Source organism: Perca fluviatilis, chromosome 23 (assembly GCF_010015445.1).
Source record: "Perca fluviatilis chromosome 23, GENO_Pfluv_1.0, whole genome shotgun sequence".
In the NCBI taxonomy this organism is placed as follows: Eukaryota; Metazoa; Chordata; class Actinopteri; order Perciformes; family Percidae; genus Perca; species Perca fluviatilis.
Window position 1 is genome coordinate 3,736,881 of NC_053134.1, and position 7,500 is coordinate 3,744,380.

At 40.7% G+C, this 7,500-nt stretch overlaps 1 protein-coding gene across 1 annotated transcript in view; it reads left to right on the forward strand.

Moving 5' to 3' along the window:
• Positions 1–7,500, forward strand: part of cand1 (cullin-associated and neddylation-dissociated 1) — a 64,114-nt gene that overhangs the window by 399 nt on the left and 56,215 nt on the right.

Here is a 7,500-nt window from a genome sequence, read left to right on the forward strand (position 1 = left end):
TGCTTTTCTTCCATGTAAGAAACAGAGCTAGCGGCGGCTCTGTCAGGGCCTACAGGCTAGTATGCTAACTGCTAGCCTGCCACCTGTCTGATCATCGTCACATCGCTGTAGCTCACAGATAAACATAGATAGATATAAATAGATAGACACACAGCTAACGGTGCTCCTAAGGGCTTCATTTGACAGCGGTTTAAACTACACGTCAATAGCTGGTTAGCATGCTGCACGCCATGCTAAACTGACAGCTGAGCTGCAGGTAAATAGCACCAGTTAGCTTGCCTGCTAGCTGACTGACTGGCTAGCTCACTAACTTCTGTCATGCCGCAAGCTAGCGTGATGTCAGCTAACGTTTTGGGTTTGAATCGTTAACGTGTCGGCTCTGTGGATTGATATGTGAAGGTAGCATCTCAGCTAGCCGCTGCAAAGTTAGTTTGAGAAGCAGACAGTTGAGTTTGTACCGTACTGTGTGTGTGTGTGGGGGTGTGGTAGCATTGAAACTCAGGTAATAACATGTAAACAGACCGCAGCCGGCACACAGGTGTTGTGCTAAAAAGTGCTCGTCTGCCAAAAAGGTGATTGCAGCCCCGACCTCGTCACTGAAAGGTTGTTTCTGCTACTTGAGTCCAGTGAGAGCTGACAGATCATTTCCCACCCAGAACTTTTACCAGTTAAAATACAGTTTTGAAAGGAGCAATACAAACAAATAAAATGCACATTTGTACTTGCCAAAAGGTGATTACAGCCCCTAGCTTCTCACTGAAAGGTTGTTTCTGCCTCAAAATAACTTGATTCAATGATTGAGGCTTATATCTGACAGATAGCCCACCCAGTGGTGTAGTTTAATGTATTGTAATGTGAGTGTGTGTGTGTGTGTGTGTGTGTGTGTGTGTGTGTGTGTGTGTGTATGTATATATATATATATATATATATATATATATATATATATATATATATATATATATATATATATATATATGTCAAAATCTGCCTTTGGGAGGTGGTATATCATAGTGGGGGGTCTGGGTGTCCTCCCCCAGGGAAGTTTTGATCATCAGCAACTTCATTTTCTGCATTTGGATACACTTTAATGCACCAATTTACGGTGGAAATACCTTTTTATTTTGCCTATGGGAAGAAAAAGAACACAGATGACAATTCAAAATATATCAAAAATATAATGGAAAGTATGTTGTTGCGTGTCATTGAGCATTTCTAAGTGGGTATATGGAAATCCTGGAGCTTTCTTAGTGGGTATACTGCGTATACCTGCGTATCACGTAGACTACACCACTGGCCCACCCAGTACTTTTTACCTGCATGATGCAGTGGTTAAGGAAGTATTCAGATACTTAAGGAAAAGTACTAATACCACACGGTGAAAATACTCCGTAACAGTAAAAGTCATTCAGTAAAAGTGTGTAATCAGTATATCAAGTATAAAAAAATTCTCCTGTGACTGTTACACTGTCATTAGATTATTATATTGCTCATGCATACATGTGAAAGCAGGAGTTTACTGTTGGAGTTGGTTGAGCTGGAACTCATTTTGAATTATTAACTGATTATTACTAATATGATCATTATAGATTCATCTGCTGATTAATTTTCTCCATTAATCGATTGATTGTTTGCTTTGTAAAAAGAGTGAAAATAGTGATAAATGTACGGTACATGCGTCACGGCTCAGTGCATGAATTTACACAGAAACTCGCTTGCAAATTAATTAATGTAATGCGGAACTACTGTTAGATACTCTAGATGTTCTAGGGACACCTGATCTGTAGCTCCGCCTTTTTGTCAGGTCGACGGTCCAGTGAGTGAGTCAGAGATAGCAGGACGAGCATGGCGAGTGGTGGCGACCCTCTTTCAGATCGCAAGTTTGGGAAAACTTTGAGACTGTGTGGCTGCAGCCTGGAGCCTCCCATGTCATGTCTAGGGCTGTCCTCGACTAAAGAAAGTCTTAGTCGACTAACACTTATACGATTTTGTCGACTAATCGATTAGTTGATTTAATCGACAGAGCTGTGCGCTTTGAGAGGTGGTTAAGACTAGAAAAGCACAATATAAATGTAGTTAATTAACCATCTGTAAAACTGAGTTTCTCCACAATTAATCCTGCAAAAGCACCACTTTAAATCTTGTGTTTACCATAAATGTGATGATAAGTTTCTTGGAAATGAGTAATTAAGCATGAATAAGCATAAAAAATGACTAATCGACTAACGAAATCTTAGTCGACTAAGACCAAAACGACCGATTGGTCGACTAATCGACTAAGAGGTGGCAGCCCTAGTCGTGTCCTCTCGTCTCATGCCGTCCCGGGCTCGAAAACGTTGGTCTTCGGGTCAGTTCCGGTAGTAGCCTACAGGCGAGAGAGTGGTGGATGAGACGAGGACTGTGTGTCGATGTTGTTCAGCGGTTGTCGGGTATGCGAGCGGAAATACATCAAACATGCTAACGCATATCAGACGCCAATCACCGGAACAAGACAAAAACTGTCCAACTTCTCCTCCCTACAGTGCTTAAGCAGCCTTTAGATACACACAGGGCCAAAAAAAATCACTGAAGCTATCGGTATTTACACGTCATCTTCACTGCGCCCCTATTCCCTCCTATTTGCTGTATGTCGCGTGTGTCAAACTCGAGGCCCGGGGGCCATAATCCTGCCCCTTGCAAATTTTGTTCCGGCCCGCATTTCAATTTAGGTTCACAGCAAATTTTGGCACGACTAGTTGTGCACCACAAACTGGTTTTCATACTGTAATTATGCCACACTGTGGCTAAGTGGTAGAGAGGTCGCCTGTCAATCGGAAGGTTGGTGGTTCGATCCCTGGCCCTGCAGTCCCATGTCGAAGTGTCCTTGGGCAAGACACTGAACCCAGAGTTGACCCCGATGCTGCTCACATTCACACATGTGTAAGTGTGTGTGAAGGTTCACATGTGTAAATGTGTGTGAATGTTCACACATGTTTAAATGTGTGTGAGTGTTTACCTGATGAGCAGGTGGCTCCTTGTACGGCAGCCTCGGCCCCAGTGTGTGAATGTGTGTGAATGGTGAATGGTTCCTGTACTATGTTAAAGTCGTTAAGACTAGAAAAGCGCTTTATAAAAACAGTCCATTTACATTTCACACTGCCGTGCAGAATTTAACAGATTTTCTGACTTTGAGACTCAGAATTCCTCCGCAGAAGCAGACAGTTTTTTTAATATTCAGGTGGTGAGTCGGCTGGGTGGTATAGCTGCTTTTAAAAATGTTTAAATGTTTGTTTTTCGTAACAAACATTTTTTTAATATTCAGGTGGTGAGTCGGCTGGGTGGTATAGCTGCTTTTAAAAATGTTTAAATGTTTGTTTTTCGTAACAAACATTTTTTTAATATTCAGGTGGTGAGTCGGCTGGGTGGTATAGCTGCTTTTAAAAATGTTTAAATGTTTGTTTTTCGTAACTTGCTAAATTCTACGATGGCTAAGAAACCATTTTGCTGACTTTTTTTTTAGGGTTTTATGTCAACCAAACTGTATGGGAGAAATCTATATGAGACCTGCAATAATACAAAGTTAATTGACTGTTTTTATTAAATAAAAGCATGTCAATAAACTCAACACGTCTGGCCCTTATTGTGATCGTCATTTCCAGTGTGGCCCCTTAGTGAAATTGAGTTTGCCACCCCTGCTATATGTACTCGAACGTCGTTACAACATGCCATCCTGTCCACATATTTTTTGTTATTCTATGTAATTTGCACTTTCATAAATAAGAGATGCTGTATTTCCAGTTAAGTTCCAGATGGAGTCTGGAGATGATGTGGCAGGGTACTTATTGTTTACTGTTTACATCTTACTCTACACACTTCAGGCTGCTGCAGCTAGCTCAGGGGAGAGACGGGATGACTACTGTAGGTGGTACAGAGACATGCGCTATAAAAACTGCCTTCTGCATTTTTGCTTTTCCCTCCATTGTACCGAACTCGTACCGAACCGTGATGTCTGAACCGAGCTGTGAACCGAACCGTGACTTCTGTGTACCGTTCCACCCCTACCGTAAAGCTGAGCGTAGCGCGACAGGCGACAGGCTGAAAGACGTTTTAGTTGCTGTCTGTATCCAAGGTTTTAGTTGCTGTCTGTGTCCAAGGTTTTGGACTCTTTCTGTAAACTGTTGTTGAGGAATTAGAGGTCTGGTGGTTTACAACATCACTGCAGCCAGGAAGTAAGATACTCCCACTGGAGCTGAAAGGAGATGTTGATAAATCGCTTTATTCAAGTGACAGAAACGGATTTGATAATTGTGTTTATTAACTGTTATTCAGCTGTCGCTCAGCGGGACAAAATAAGTAATAAAAAAAATTAAAAAAGACATGCAAAGGAAACCCAGAATCCCCTCAAGGGGCTTAACATGTTGGGTTCCCTAAATAAATTCAACGAAAGGTAGAAAAACATACATAACATGTCATTTAGCTGACGCTTTTATCCAAAGCGACTTACAACTGCTATATATCAGAGGTAACGCGCCTCTAGAGCAACTGGGGGTTAAGTGCCTTGCTCAGGGACACATTGGTGGATGTATCGCAGTGGGAATCGAACCCGGGTCTCCCACACCAAGGGCATGTGTCACACCCACTGTGCCATCACCACGTAATCTTAAAAGGTTTTTGTCTCTTTCAGTTGTCAGGCTGGTCATGCTATTGTACAGCGGTTTAGTTCTCCATGTACACAACTAAATAACATCTATTAGGCTACGTTCAGACTGCAGGCACAAGTGGCCCAAATCAGATTTTTTTTTTGGGGGGGTCAAGTGACCAGGTCAGACTTTCTTCAGAAGTAGTGGAGTAGTGGAGGAAATAGGGTAAAGAGGACAGAACAGAGAACAGAAAACTATAATAAATAGCAATAAATTATTAATAATCTACTCACATACATACCTGGACACTCTAACTGCTCTTAACTGCTAATTTATGCAAAATGTCATTTATTTATTAACTGTATAATAACACAATACCATACACAGTCCTATATATCTATATATCTCTCTTTATTTACCGGTATTTCATTGTTGTTTTACTGTTTTTTTTTGTTTTTTTTTTGTAAAAAAAATATTTAGCTAAAAGTTTGTTATTCTTATACTGTATTTTTTCTATCTTTTTTCTATTTAAAGAGTGTTTTTGTAAGATGCTAAAATCTGCTGCTGGAAATCTAATTTCCTTGCGGGAGTCAGAGTCAATAAAGAGAAGTCTAAGTCTAAAATCTTGCCCAGATCTGATTTATTATTATTTTTTTTTCAAATCGGATATAGACCACTTCCATATGTGGACCTGAATCAGACCCAGGTCTGATTTTTCTTAATTCAATGCAGTCGCAGTGTGAACAACCGAGGAGGATTTGATGCGACTTTTACGTCAATCTACATCAATATTTGTCACAATTCTGCTCCAGCGGGAGTTAGCCCTAGACACAGACAGTAACATTTAAAACTTGACTAGGCTACAACGTGGAGAACAGCGATGTGTCTCTGTGAAGCAAGTCCCACATTCCTGCAGAGACGAACTCTGCATCCACACAGACCTCTGTAGTGAATTTGCAGCCTTAACCCAGCAAAAGGCCAAAATTTGTCTCTCTTTCTCTTCATTCTTCTCGTCCTCAGCACCTGCTCGTTAATGTTACGGCTGCCATTACAACAACCGTTTTGAAATAAAAGCGAAAAAGCTGACTTCCTCCATAACCTCCCCTAACGTTAGTGCAACAGCGTGCTGCGTCTGATGTCATTGTTATTGTTCTTTTGCGCATGCGGGTCAGTTCGAAACCGCACACAGTTCACACTGGGATCTGATATATAGGCCACATTTTAAAAGGTCATGTGAACAGCCAAAAAAAAACCTGATCTGAGCAAGAAAAATCTGAATTAAGCGTTAAGACTTGCGGTGTGAACGTAGCCCTTTGTAAAGAGGACTTTCTACAAACTGGAGGCATCAAAGAGCTTTCAGACCTGTTCTCTGACATCTGACCCAAGCTTTGTTGCAGCAGATAACTAATTTTTTAAAACCAAAATAAAAAGAAAACAGAGATCCCACCTGGTCTAGTCCCTCTCCTCTAGTTCTTGTGCTGCTGTGTTTCTCCATAGGCTGATAGTCGATGATTTGGCTTTGTTAATCCTTGCTGTAGAGAGCTCAAGCATAACTTTGTCCAGAAAATACACCGTTACACTGTTTTATATAAAGAGTGTGTGTGTGTGTGGGGGGGGGGGCAGCGTTGAGCTATCATTTTCTTGATTGCGGTTGAGCCGGCTAGCCAAAGTTTCTTCTGTCTCTTAAGCAGGTGTGATTTCAAATAACAAACTTTTGAGCAACAATAATGATTCATGTACAGTACAGGCCAAAAGTTTGGACACACCTTCTCATTCAATGTGTTTCCTTTTTATTTTCATGACTATTTACATTGTAGATTCTCACTGAAGGCATCAAAACTATGAATGAACACATCTGGAATTAATGTAAAACATGTCTTTATTTTTTAGATTCTTCAAAGTAGCCACCCTTTGCTTTTTGATAACTCTGCAAACCCTTGGTGTTCTCTCAATGAGCTTCATGAGGTAGTCACCTGAAATGGTTTTACCTTCACAGGTGTGCTTTGTCAGGGTTCATTAGTGGAAGTTTTTCCTTATTAATAAAAAAGCAAAGGGTGGCTACTTTGAAGAATCTAAAATATAAGACATGTTTTCAGTTATTTCACACTTTTTTGTTAAGTACATAATTCCATATGTGTTCATTCATAGTTTTGATGCCTTCAGTGAGAATCTACAATGTAAATAGTCATGAAAATAAAAAGGAAACGCATTGAATGAGAAGGTGTGTCCAAACTTTTGGCCTGTACTGCAGATTTTTAAAAATCCATTCTTTTCCTTAGAATCAGTTTTTTGTGTTTATTTTTTTTTACCAATGATTCAGCTAAATATTTTCTGTTTCTACGATACCGCCGACGCCGATTACGTCATATCTGTTTCCAGCGAAACGGAGCGAAAGCAGAAAATGCAGAAAATCACATTTTATCGTCTTCTTTACACATGAACTAAACGTCGGACTGACTGATGGCCGACATGTGGTGTTAGACATTCTTCTTAGAAAACGACTAGTTCTTAGAAATGTCTCACGATCTATTGTCTCTAGAAGTGTATTGTGCAACTCTTGGTTTTGTTAAAGAAGGAAAAGAAAGCCCAATACTCCCAACTCAATACTTCTAGAATCGCAGTGCAAATCAAATCGGCGCCCATGTAATCGTGAAAGAATCGTATATCGGGACATGAAGCATATTGTCCCAGCCCTGGTTGACTTTAGAAATAACCTCCATCGATACGATGCTAATTGTCCCAACCAGCTTTCCTGGCCAGGCCTCGCTGTCTGGGTGTTTCTTGCAGGGATGCACCGAATCCAGGCTTCGGATTCGGCTGAATATTTGGGCTTTTTTGACAGAGTTTCGGTTTCTGCCGAAACTTTTTTTCCACCGAACCCTAC